This window comes from Macrobrachium nipponense, chromosome 37 (genome assembly GCF_015104395.2).
Source record: "Macrobrachium nipponense isolate FS-2020 chromosome 37, ASM1510439v2, whole genome shotgun sequence".
NCBI classification, from domain to species: domain Eukaryota; kingdom Metazoa; phylum Arthropoda; class Malacostraca; order Decapoda; family Palaemonidae; genus Macrobrachium; species Macrobrachium nipponense.
In genome coordinates, this window is record NC_061097.1 from 20,049,453 (window position 1) to 20,061,459 (window position 12,007).

A 12,007-nucleotide genomic window follows, 5' to 3' on the forward strand; every position below is an offset into this window, starting at 1 on the left:
TCTGAGGAATATATCAGGAGTGAGCGTAGATGTGTTTAAGAATAAGCTCGACAAATATCTAAACTGCATCCCAGACCATCCAAGATTGGAAGATGCAAAATATACCGGAAGATGTACTAGCAACTCTCTGGTAGACATTAGAGGTGCCTCACACTGAGGGACCTGGGGCAACCCGAACAAGATGTAAGGTCTGTAAGGTAAGGTAAGGTCTCACCTCTCTCTCTCTCTCTCTCTCTCTCTCTCTCTCTCACAACCTTCCATCACCCTTGCTTTTCACTTCTCCGGTGCAGACACCTTCGGCTTTCCTCTGGTCCTCCCTCTCTCCCCATCTGGTCCTCATAATGTTTTGAGAAAGTCGTATTAAAGTCGACCAAGGACCTCGTGTGCTGGCGGTCCCCGGAGATGGATGGGAAGACGGACGAGGAGACAGAAGAAGAAGAAGAAGAAGAAGAAGAAGAAGAGAGAGAGAGACGTTGAGATAAAAGACCAGGTGACGAGGTAATGAGGGAGAAGACGCAAAGATGGAAAGAGGAATAACACAAAAGTCAGGGAACCGAGAGTAAAAGTGATAAAAGAGTTAACAAGAAGAGGACGGGGACGTAATTGAAGGAGAGGGTAATCGAGGTAGAGAAGAATGAAAGAAAAAAACATAAAGAGATAACTCGGGGAAAGCAGACAATGTCACGACGATAAAGATGGAGGCGAAGGAAAAGAAGGTTGTGGAAGAAAAGTGGAGAAGTACAGTGGCATTAAAAACGTAGATAAGAGAATTTGACAATGGGAGAAGGAATGTCAAAATGAGCCTCTTCTCAGACAACAACAACAACAACAACAACAAAGACAGCAATATTTTTCTCCTGAGGGTATTCACTCAAACATAAACAATGATACAATGGAACGGCTAGTCATTTGAAGAGATTTTCACTAACAAGAACGAGACCAATTACTAACGGATGCCTTAGACCCATTAAAGCCTCTTTTTGAAACAAGAACAGCAAAATCACATTAAAGATGGGAATTCTTAGCCCTTTCAAAGCCTTTCCTCATTGTAGAACAACAAAAATACAAACACATCGGAAGTGTTAGGTCTCCAAAAACACACTCAAATTAGAACAGTTAAAATGGAGACATTTGAATTTTGAGAAGTACTATACCAACAAAAACAATTAGAAAAACAAGTAAACAGGTAAAATAGTTTTTTTTTGTACAGCGTACTCGGATAATACTGTATGAAAATCTCAGCCAAGACCAATGAAACTCTCAGCCGGCCGTGGCGGCCTGTGTTTTTGGGTGTCATACGCACGATCATGGCTAACTTTAACTTTAAATGAAATTAAAACTAGAGAGGCTAGAGGGCTGAAATTTGGTATGTTTGATGGTTGGTGGGTGGATAATCAACGTACCAATTTGTAGCACTCTAGCCTTAGTAGTTTTGAAGATCTGGGGGCGGACAGAAAATGTGCGGACGATCGGACAAATAGCCATCTTAATAGTTGACTTTTATAGGAAACTGACAGGTAAACAATGAGCTGGTTAGGTTCCAGGAGGACACCTCACACACACACACACACACACACACACTCACACTCACACACAAAGCTGGGTGCAAAATCACGGTGATTATCTGAGAATCGACCGTACATGGAAATACAGGTAGATATAGTTAAGTTTATTTTAAAATTTGTCCACTAAATAGGTAAAAATAAAAAAAAAATTAGGTAAACAATTATTAAAGTTTTATAATCCTAATGAATGACGATCTTAACTTTCTGTAGCCTAAAGCTAACGTTAAAAAGTGACATTATGAAGCAGATGAAAAAAAAGGTCAGTGTATTCCATTTCTTACTGGCCTGGAAGGGTCCCGAAGTCCAAACCAGGCCTCCTACCTAACAAAAGCAATACGATTGACAGAGAATCAGGAGGCTATTAAACAACAAAAACAGTATTGGCAAAATCCCTTCCTGTCTATTTCACTCGATAGAACACTTTTTATTTCTCTCTTCTGCTTTCCGTTTATTCATTTAATTGTTCTGCTGAACAGAAGATAATACAAAACAATTGACTTGCGTTAAGAAAATTGTAAATCATCTTTACTTCCATATATCTATCCAGTCAGGCTTCCAATATATTCAAAATCAATGATTGAACGAGAGAGAGAGAGAGAGAGAGAGAGAGAGAGAGAGAGAGAGAGAGAGAGAGAGAAATTATAAGCAAGTAAAAATACAGGAAGTAGAACTTCCCAATTGATTACACGGCAGACAGACAGAGAGAGAGAGAGAGAGAGAGAGACGTCCATACCCATAAGGAAGGGTTTTCAGATTCTCGTTATACTAAAGTATGCAGCATATAATACCATTAGGCCATTATTCATCCATTGAAACGGCTGCGGGTAGAATGAACGCGGCCCATATCCTTACTGAACGCGCCCTGCCCCTTTACATCATCCTTTACGTCATAAAAACAACGTTATTATTGTCGTTGTTTTACAAGATGCCTGACTGAGGGAAGTTAGAGAAATGTGTAGGGAAAAGGATGTGAGATGATGTTTAATATTTTGTTGGATTTTCACGAATATTTTTGTGCTTCCATATTTTTTTGTTTCGTTCAAAAGCGAAATTTTTCTTCAACGTCTTGTGTACGAAATTCCCCTGTTTCTTTATCTTGAGCAAATAACTAAAAAGATCCCAATTTTCGAAATCTTTCCAAGACTGCGCTATGCTTTGTGATTTTTTATTTTTGACGATAAATATCCACAGCCGATATAATTATAGCGTCTAACGTCCTTCTCAATGGACGATGTATCTGATTTGTAATCTCGGGTGAGTAGTGAGAACCAAGAGCTTGGGCCAGTCACCTTTAACTAAAAAAAATATCGTTCATAGATGTTTGCTTTCAGGAAAAAAGGGTGCCGACAGAAAAAGAAAAGTCTGCCGTAAACAAAAGAAAAAAAAATAAAATGAAAAAGTCTGCTGTAAAAAAATTCTGTCGTCAGGAAAAAAAATCTGCCATAAGCAAAATAGAATAAATAAAATAAAATGAAAAAGTCTGCTGTAAAAACATTCTGCCGTCAGGAAAAAATCTGCCATATGCAAAAACAAAATAAAATAAAATGAAATGAAAGAGTGCTGTAAAAAAATTCTGCCGTCAGGGAAAAAAATCTGCCATAAGCAAAAACTAAATAAATAAATAAATGAAATAAAAGGAAAAAGTCTGCTGTAAAAAAATTCTGCCGTCAGCAAAAAAAAAAAAAAAAAAAAAAAAAAAAAAACAAAAATCCGTCGGCAAAATAAAAAAAATATAAAAAAAAGTGGGCTTAACACGGCAGAATTGTGGAAAATGCCTTCGCCCGTCGAATAAAAATTCCTAACCTCTTTAGAGCAAAGTATGGGTTTAGGAAATAACTGGAGCTGGTCGTCTTAGAGCCCGCGTAATAACGCTCACTCTGTCCATCAAGATGAAGAAGTTATTAATCAGACGAATAATTTTTCGTGCTCTGCAGTTCAGTGTGATGTATGTCATTCTTTCGGACTGCCCAAGTATCGAAAATATTTCCTCTGCTATTATGATGATTACTCATAACGAATTTTCATTCTTACTGCTTTATTGACCAGATTAGGAAACACGTACAGATCAAATATGCATATGAAAACGGCAGGAAAATTATTCAAATAAAAACTTTTTCTCGAATAAAAATATATCCTTCACTTTATTTTCGGACATACTAGCGACCAAAAACTTTTGGTGCCATAGAGATCGCATATCTTTTATTACAGTGCCCTATGGTATACGTACAACCTTACGTCCTCAACTAGCCCAGACCTGACTGAAACACGAAAAATAAGTGGAAGGAAGGCAGTGAGCATCAATATCATTATTAATGATAATAATTGAAACTTTAGCTTTAGAACTGCTAGACCAGGCGAGAACCAACCGCAGAGTTTATGAAACTCCTGGAAAGGGTATTTGTCTTACTGCCGTTGCCGGAGAGTTCGTACAAATGCTGGGAAGAATTTTAACTGTTTAGTTTTCTGTAAAAGAAAGCTATTGGGGGCTATTTGCCTGTCCGCCCTCAGATCTCAAAGACTACTGTGGGTAGAAGGCTGCAAGTTGGTATATTGATCATCCACCTTCCAATCCATCGAACATACCAAATTGCAGCCCTCTAGCCTCAGCAGTTTTCATTTTATTTAAGGTTAGTCATGATCGTGCGTCTGGTAACGCTACAGAACACCACCACCGACCGTGGTTGAAAGTTTCATGGGCAGCGGCTCATACAGTATCATACGCTTTACAGAAAACTGATTGCGCCGAAGAAATTTCGTCGCATTATTTACTTGTTTTCACAAGTGCCACGGAGACAATCTTTTCGTAAAGTCTAATGGGGTCCAGTGTATTCCCTCCCCCTCGAGAACGCTTGCTTTGACTTTTATTGGGCCTTGGGGTCTCTCTATCTTACTATATTTTCCCCTACCAGCTTTCCCCTTTTAAAGCGTTTCGAGTTTAGAGTCAAAGTGAATTTTATTGTGAGGCCTTTGCTTAGTAGCTTAGTATAAACAGTGAAAAGTTTGACATCTATATTAGCAACTTAAATCAAATCCCCAGTAGTCATCAATAAAATCTGTAATATTAAAAACCAAATATAAATTATATCCAATTTTTTTTCTTTTTAGAGTCAAAAGTTACATAATCGTCTTTCTTTTTACTTAACTTTTTCACGTTCCTGTATCCCACGATGACCTTTCAGCGACAAATAACAGAAAAAAAATGGCGCTTTTATTTTTGAATCCTCTACCAGGCATTAATTTACTGCTTCCACTTTTCCATGTTTTATACAAAGCTCCTTTTTTAAGGGGCGAGACTATCGCTATTCTCAGGGAACCGACCAGCCAGTGCACGTCGTTAGCTCAATTTTTCACTTTAGGTCTAGACCGTGAATATGTAAAATATTTTTACTAATGCTGATGGTTTATTTTTTGTTTATATTATTATTATTAGTAGTAGGAATCAACACGATCAATCGTGTAATAGAAATACCTACCTGACATCGGGACCGAACCCAGGGTTCTCAAATGAAGGCGAGGCCACACAAAGTGATTTGTAAAAATCATAAAAAAAAAAAAAATTGGATACCAGCGAATTTTACACGAATTCCGGATTCACCAGTGACTCTCAACTGGTTAGCGTTTCACTCGAATTAACCTTTCTGAGTATTCTGAGTATTCAGTATCGGAGGCTGAACCGCTGGATACCGGGGAATTTTACCCAAATTCCTGACTCACCTGGTCGCATTTCACTCGAATGACCCTTTCTGAGTATTCTGGAAATCTGGAAATCAAGACACCATCACTTTTACGGCCAAAATAAATTTCTTTCACCAACTGGTGGCGGCTCTCTTACCTTGCATTTGTTAGCCCTGCGTTTGTTCCCAGTGTTAGGCAAAAAATAATAATGTGAGGCAAAGAAATAGTGTGAATGAGAAGGAGGAGGAGGAGGAGGAGGAGGAGGAGGGGGAATACTAATAAGCATAAGGATAAAAGTTCTGACGATGGGATAATAATAATAATAATAATAATAATAATAATAATAATAATAATAATAATAATAATAATAATAATAATAATAATAAATAGCAAAACCACACACGACCAAAAAGTGAAAACAATAACATCAAAACACAACAATAATACCAAAGTTGAAAAAAGCAATAATAATAATAATAATAATAATAATAATAATAATAATAATAATAATAATAATAATAATAATAATAATAATAATAATAATAATAATAATAAACAGGAATATGTTAATATTGCAAATACCCTCCTTCCCTCCGGCTTCCTCCTTAACACCCCCCACCCCCCCGCCCCGCTCTTTCTCTCTTTAGCAGAGAGCCTTGTAAATCTCAAAAATCAATGGAAGTAGTCAGAAGGTGTCCCATTTATAACTTATAATTCTCCACTCCTAAAAAAAAAAAAAATAAAAATAAAAAAAAAAAAAAATAAAAAACCAACCTACGCGCGTAAGAACATAAATTTCTACTCATAACGATCAAGAAAGTGTATGAGAGAGAGAGAGAGAGAGAGAGAGAGAGAGAGAGAGAGAGAGAGATATGATAATGTATGTTGAGAGGAACAAATAATGAATGAGAGACAGAGGATTATGAGATGCTGAATAGCACTCATGAGAAAAATGATAAAATATAAAAGATAGATAAGATCAATAGATGCGGACCTTACCTTACAGACCTTACATCTTGTTCGGGTTGCCCCAGGTCCCTCAGTGTGAGGCACCTCTAATGTCTACCAGAGAGTTGCTAGTACATCTTCCGGTATATTTTGCATCTTCCAATCTTGGATGGTCTGGGATGCAGTTTAGATATTTGTCGAGCTTATTCTTAAACACATCTACGCTCACTCCTGATATATTCCTCAGATGAGCTGGCAACGCATTGAATAGACGCTGCATTATCGATGCTGGTGCGTAGTGGATTAATGTCCTGTGTGCTTTCCTTATTTTTCCTGTTATAGTTTTGGGCATTATTAATCTACCTCTGCTTGCTCTTTCTGATATTTTTAGTTCCATGATATTTTCTGCTATTCCTTCTATCTGTTTCCATGCCTGAATTATCATGTAGCGTTCTCTTCTCTTTCTAGACTATATAATTTTTAAGGATTGTAGTCTTTCCCAGTAGTCAAGGTCTTTAACTTCTTCTATTCTAGCTGTAAAGGACCTTTGTACACTTCTCTATTTGTGCAATATCCTTTTGATAGTGTGGGTACCATATCATATTGCAATATTCAAGTGGACTACCAACATATGTTTTATAAAGCATAATCATGTGTTCAGCTTTTCTTGTTTTGAAGTGCCGTAACAACATTCCCATTTTTGCTTTACATTTGCCAACAGAATTGCTATTTGATCATTGCATAACATGTTCCTATTCATCATCACACCAAGGTCTTTAACTGCTTCCTTATTTGTGATGGTCTCATTATTAGGTCCCTATATGCATATAGCTTTCTTTCTCTGTCTCCATAATTTTATTGATTCAAATTTATCAGAGTTAAATACCATCCTATTTACCTCTGCCCAATCATATACTTTGTTAAGGTCTCTTTGTAGAGCGTTCCTATCTTCATCACAAGTAATTTCTCTACTTATTCTTGTGTCATCTGCGAAACTACTCACTACCGAATCCTTAACATTACTGTCTATGTCTTCAATCATAATAACAAACAGTATTGCAGCTAACACCGTACCTTGCGGCACACCGGATATTACCTTGGCTCATCCGATTTCTCGTCGTTTGCAATAACTATCTGTTTTCTGTTGTGTAAAAATTCTTTTAACCATCTTCCTACTTTATCCACGATATGTGTTTTCTAATTTTCTTCGCTAATATATTATGGTCTACTTTATCAAAAGCTTTTGCAAAGTCTAAATAAACCACATCTGTTTCATTTCCGCTTTTCATATTTTGAATATGTTCTCACGGTGGACTAACAGTTGGGTTTGTACTTTTTCCGGGTACGAAAAACCATGCTGTCCTTTATTAAACAAATTTTGATTTTTTTATTAAATGTTTCATAATATTTTTCTTCATTACCCTTTCGTACACTTTCATAATATGTGATGTTAGACTCACAGGCCTATAATTACTTGCCTCTAGTCTTGATCCACTTTTGAAAGTAGGGGTAATATAGCTAATTGTGCTCATCATAAATCTTGCCTGTATCTACACTTTGTCTTAAATAATAATTGCAAGTGCTTTGCGATAGAATGAACTACTTTCTTTAACAAAATAGCAGGCACTCCATCCGGCCTGCAGCAGCTCCATTTTTAATTTCATTAATAGCCTGCCAACAATATCAGCTTCATTAATATGTATGTCAGCTAAATATTCACTATTTTCAATCCCTTACTTCTATATCATTATCTTCATTATCTATTCTAGGGGTGAATTCTCTCCTTATATCGTTCTGCCAATATGTTGCAAATTTCTTTTTTTCATTCGTTAATCTCCCTTCAATTCTTAGAGGGCCTATTTCTATTCTTCTTTTATTCATCTTCTTCGCATATGAGTATAATAGTTTGTTTTTTGCTTGATATTTAATAGGGTTTTTTCTTCCAAGTCCCGTTTTTCATTTTCTTTTGATTGTATAATCTTTTGTTCTGCATTTTCTATCTTACTTTTAGTCTATAACTTTCCATGCATTTTTTTCTTTTGCAAGACCTTTTTTCCACTGATTTTCTGGAACAAGATCCTTCTGTCTCTTGGTATGCATGACTGATTGTTTACTTTTCTTCTTCCGGTATATATTTATCCACTATTTTCTTAATATTTTATATAATATCTCAGTATTTACCTTTTATTTGTCGTCACTTACGAAAATGTTATCCCAATCTTTGTTTAATTCTTCATTTATTTCTGAGACATTTTTATATTTTTACTGTAGAAAGTTTTTGTATTTCCATATCCTTCCCCACTTTTTCATTTCTTGCTTATCTCTGTTTTCACTTGCTTTGGAATGGACTGTTAATTCTATGACATTATGGTCTGAAATACTCGCATTATAAACTATTATTTCTTTAACATAATTCATCTCGTTCACAAATACTAGGTCTAAAGTATTTTCCTTTCTTGTTGCAGGTGATTTATTTGTTGAATGTTGGTATTCTAGTAGCATATCTAATAGCTTTTCGAATTGCCTCTTATCTTCTGCACTACTATTACTCTCTTTTTTATATGTATAAGTACATCCACAATCTCCTATTCGTTCTTTCCAGTCTACGAAAGGAAAGTTGAAGTCTCCAGATAGGAGAATAGTCCAGTCCTTGTGATTTCTACATATATCATCCAATTTTTCTATTATTAAGTCAAACTCTTTAGTATTAGGAGGTCTATATATTACTAGTTCATTAAATTTTTCAGATTCAAATTCTACCGCTATTAGTTCACATTCTGAGTTACTATATTTCTCATATATTTTTCCTTGTTTTTTGTCTTTCCCATATATTGCGGTTCCCCCTTGATTCCTATTTTTTCTATCTGATCATAAGTTTGGAACCTTTTATTTGATCATCATTCCCAGTCTCTGGGAATACCAGGTTTCACTTATATTCATTATATCTATTTTCTTTTCATTTTGGGTTAGTTCTTCTAAGTACTCTATTTTTCTTTTTGAGTTACTCGTAACTAAACCCTGCGCATTCATCACTATGATGGTTTGCGTGTTTTCTCCTTCATTTAATATTGGTAATAATAAGGATTTTCCCATGTCTCTTTCCTGTTCTGGTATGTTGTTCTTTTTTTTATTTCCAGAAATTCTGTCATTAAAAAATCCAACTTTTCCATAATATTTGTTCTTCCTTCATCATAATTATTCATTTTGTGTCTGAATCTGCAATTTTCTCCATATCTGCAATATCCTCTTGCATAATAAAAACAGTTATTATCTCTTGAGTAGAATCTTGGAGCTTGATGCATTGACATTTTTTGCTGACACCTCTGCATATCTCGTTGATGGCTTGCTTTTTTCTTTTCTTTTACCTGATATTCTTCATTCCTCTCTTTATTTGTTTCTTTCTTATTTAGATTTTATTACTTGATTGGTTATTTATTTGATTATTTTTCATGGCTACAGGGTGCATATATTTACATTTTGTCGAACTTACATCCTTTTCCTTCTTTTAGGTTTTTGCATATTTTTGGATGTAGATCTCTGCAATCATTCCTCATAGCCATCTAGGTATGCACATTTACCATATATTTCATAGTTGTGACATACCTTAGGATGTTTGTAGTAACATTTTTCTCCAAATCTGCAATTCCCTCTTTTCAAAAGGTTGCAGACTTTGTCTTTTTGTATGATTTTTTCCTCTTTCCCGTCATTGTGTAGATCTGGGTAGAGCCTCTTCGGCATTTTCTTTTGTGTTGTCATATCGTAATTTCTTCTTCGTAGGTATGCTGCTTTATAGCCTCATATGTAGTATCAATGAGTATCTCTGCATCCATACTTTTATCTTGTTCTTTGTTTTCCTTATCTTTTTCTGTCATTTCAGTTTTGTTTACTTCTCTTACGTTTTCCTCTTCTTTTTCTTCTTCTTCTTCTCTTCCTCTTCCTCTTCCTCTTCTTCTTCTTCTTCATCCTCAACTATTTGTACATTCAATCTTGATTTAATAACATTGTCTATCCATGGTAGACATGTTGAGCAAAAAATTCTTGTGTCTTTTCTCATATCTTGCATTACCTCAGCACACTGTGGATGGGTCGGAATGTTGCATGCAGCACATTTTCTGATTTAGGTTTTGTGGATTAACTATGCTATACCACACCTTACACAGTTTACATGCTTTTGGCATTCTTTTTCCTAATGCATCAATTAGGATATTCACAAGGTTCACCTTATTCATTTTCTTTGTCGGAATATGTTGGTTTATGTATATTTCTTTATGAGTCTCTTGACCACTTGGATTTTATTTGGAACTTCTTCAATTATTTTCAAGATGTTTTCATTTGATTTGTTCCAGTTTGAAGGATTGTATCCTTCTAATATATCTATGAATGCTTTTGTATCTTTTTGGTTGAGGACTGTTGCTGATTCATAGATCAGAAATGCCAGTTCCCCTCCTGCTACCTCATCGTATTGCGAATCTGCCAAGCAAGCTAAATCTCGCCATTTTTTTCCGCAGTTGGCTGCCATCTTGTTCTGATTTACAGTATTTCACTTGATAAACTAACTTAGAAGACGCTTTATCCTACTATTTTCACACTAATCTTATCACCGATAGTTCACGAACACTTCTAGATATTTCTCAAATTCTAGACGTTTGTTAAACTTGTGATATCTGTTGATTAATCTGACTTCGCGCAGGAACGTCTCACCAAGCAAGATGACTACTACACGAGAGAGAGAGAGAGAGAGGAGAGAGAGAGAGAGAGAGAGAGAGAGAGAGAGAGAATAATACATCAGTATGATAAAAAGTTTGAAAGGTAGAGAATAAACTACTAATATGGCGGGGAGACAAGATAAAAAAGTAAAAGAAGAAGAAGAAGAAAAAGAAGAAGGAGAGAGAGAGAGAGAGAGAGAGAGAGAGAGAGAGTATAAAATCGGGGTTTTTGGCTCTCATTTAATGGTAATCAGGCCTTAGTGGTGTTGACACAAGATACCCCGTATCCCCCCCCCCCCCCCCATCTCAGCCAAGCAATGGATGCCTCTCTCTCTCTCTCTCTCTCTCTCTCTCTCTCCCTAGTCTGGATGAAAGCCTCGTGAAGGGCGGGTGGAATGGAGAGGGGGAGGATGGGGAAAGTGAAGGTAGGCGAGAGACTAGACTGTCAACACAGAATGGGAGAGAATGGTTTGGAGAGAGAGAGAGAGAGAGAGAGAGAGAGGAGAGATGGAGAGAGAGAGAGAGAAGAGAAATCTAGACTAAAACATGAAGAATATTAAGGATATACACAATAAATAATTCTTTCGTTATTGCAACCAGAACAATTACCGCTAACTCGATAATTCGTTAAGGACTAAACAATCAAGACACCGAACAGTTTGTAAAATACGGGTAGCAATAAGCACCACGATTCTGCACGTAAAAGGAATAAAATTATACACACACGCACGCATATACATACACAAATACATACATACATACACACTTGTATATATGTATAACTAACACAGTATATATATCTATATATATATATATATATATATATATATATATATCTATCTATCTTAGTCTATATGGATATATTTTATATATACACGTATATATATATATATATATATACACATATATATATATATCTATATATATATATAGATATATATATACATATATCTAGATATATAGATATATATATATATATCCAACTATTATATATATATATATATTCTATATATATATATATATATATCTATATATATATATATATATATATATATATATATATATATATATATATACATAAGTGTGTGTGGCAGCGCGCGCGCGCGCTTCATT

The 12,007-nt window shown here is 35.5% G+C and overlaps 1 protein-coding gene across 8 annotated transcripts in view; it reads right to left on the reverse strand.

Annotated features, from left to right (window-relative positions):
- The window catches only part of LOC135209062 (atrial natriuretic peptide-converting enzyme-like), a 1,031,477-nt gene that overhangs the window by 47,347 nt on the left and 972,123 nt on the right, over positions 1-12,007 (reverse strand). The gene's annotated exons all lie outside the window — the stretch shown is intronic.